Below are 1,439 nucleotides of genomic sequence, written 5' to 3'. Positions count from 1 at the left end.
CGTCCTCACCGACCCCTGAAGCCGTCGTCCTCACCGACCCCTGAAGCTGTCACAGCGACTTCAGCTACTTTGGGCAGTTCCTCTGACTAGTCCTCCTCCTGGTGTACCCTGGTCTGATCCACCAGTAGATCCCCAGAAAGATGAGAGAACTGGTGCCATCAACACTGACCTGGTGGTGACATGATGAAACTTTTTGTCTGGTTAGGCCATTTTTAGCTGATGCAACATTATAAATCATTTTCCGTCTCGCAGTGAGAATAAACGACTTGATCTGGTCACATTAAAAAACATCTCTCATCCAAATTATTATTATATGCACTTAATTTTTCCCAGCTGTGGATATTTTGACATTCGCTATTTAAAATGTTAGTTTACATCTTTTTATTTACAATTTTATACTAAATACTGTCCAACGGCTGGGGAAATTAAAACATGGAAATGTAATTTGTGGTTGTGGGTTTGAAAACAAAGTTATCAAAACATGCTGAGTAATCGTTTCATTGACCCTCTCTGTGTATTTGTACTTGGAATAAAATAAATAACTAATTTATTTTAAAACGAGTTTACATAAGTTTCCTGATTTACACAGAGTAAAATCTGTAATTTGGGATTTTTTGTATTTATAACTAATTACTTAAAGCTATATTATTCATATATGTACCAATCTATGACTTTTAATGTTCTGGTTCAAGGCTCTGTTCTTTGTAAATTGGACTTTTTTTAAATAAGCAGTGAGCTTTTTTAATTTTATTTCACACTAAGATGTTGAGGTGAATTTGGAGCTATAAGTCGAATACTAAAGCGTGATGTTTTTTATTCCTAAATTCAGCGACATGTTACTCACACTTCTTCAGTAAATCTGTGCATTGTCGTCATGTTCTCAGAACATGAACACAAGATGGCAGCAGAGGAGGGGGAGTTCTTTGGACTTTGAAAATCTAGTGGAAGCTCCATGTCTGTCTGTCAGTAAAATATAATTTGAGCTTTTTATTAGAGATTTGAACTCAGCACTTTGCTCATAACACTAAATCTCCTGGAGCAAAAACAATCTGGCCTCCAGAGCAGTGACTCAGTCTTTTGTTAAACTTTTGGACACGGTCAAAACAACTATTTAAACAACTATTTAATTTGACAAATATTTGATTCTGCGTCAGTGATGATTATGACACAATAATGTTTTGTCTGAAAACAAACGTGCGTGAACCTACTGTCAGCAGAATTAAACACCACAAGGACTGAGAATAAAAAAAAACTCATTTAGTCTCAGTCACAACTTTTTATTCCTACAGTGCACACGTTTGTCATTTGGTGCAGCAAGTTCTTATTTCTAAGACAGAAATAAATAAATAAAATAAGGTTTCATTAAACAAATCATTTATCAGACAGAGCTAATACAGAGGAGGTAGTTGTCTCATGTCAACCCAGTAATTGTTTAGGTG

Source organism: Nematolebias whitei, chromosome 3, assembly GCF_014905685.2.
Source record: "Nematolebias whitei isolate Nwh7 chromosome 3, NemWhi1, whole genome shotgun sequence".
Classification (NCBI taxonomy): domain Eukaryota; kingdom Metazoa; phylum Chordata; class Actinopteri; order Cyprinodontiformes; family Rivulidae; genus Nematolebias; species Nematolebias whitei.
The sequence above is the reverse complement of the archived record's forward strand: the minus strand, read 5'-3'. Positions refer to the sequence as shown.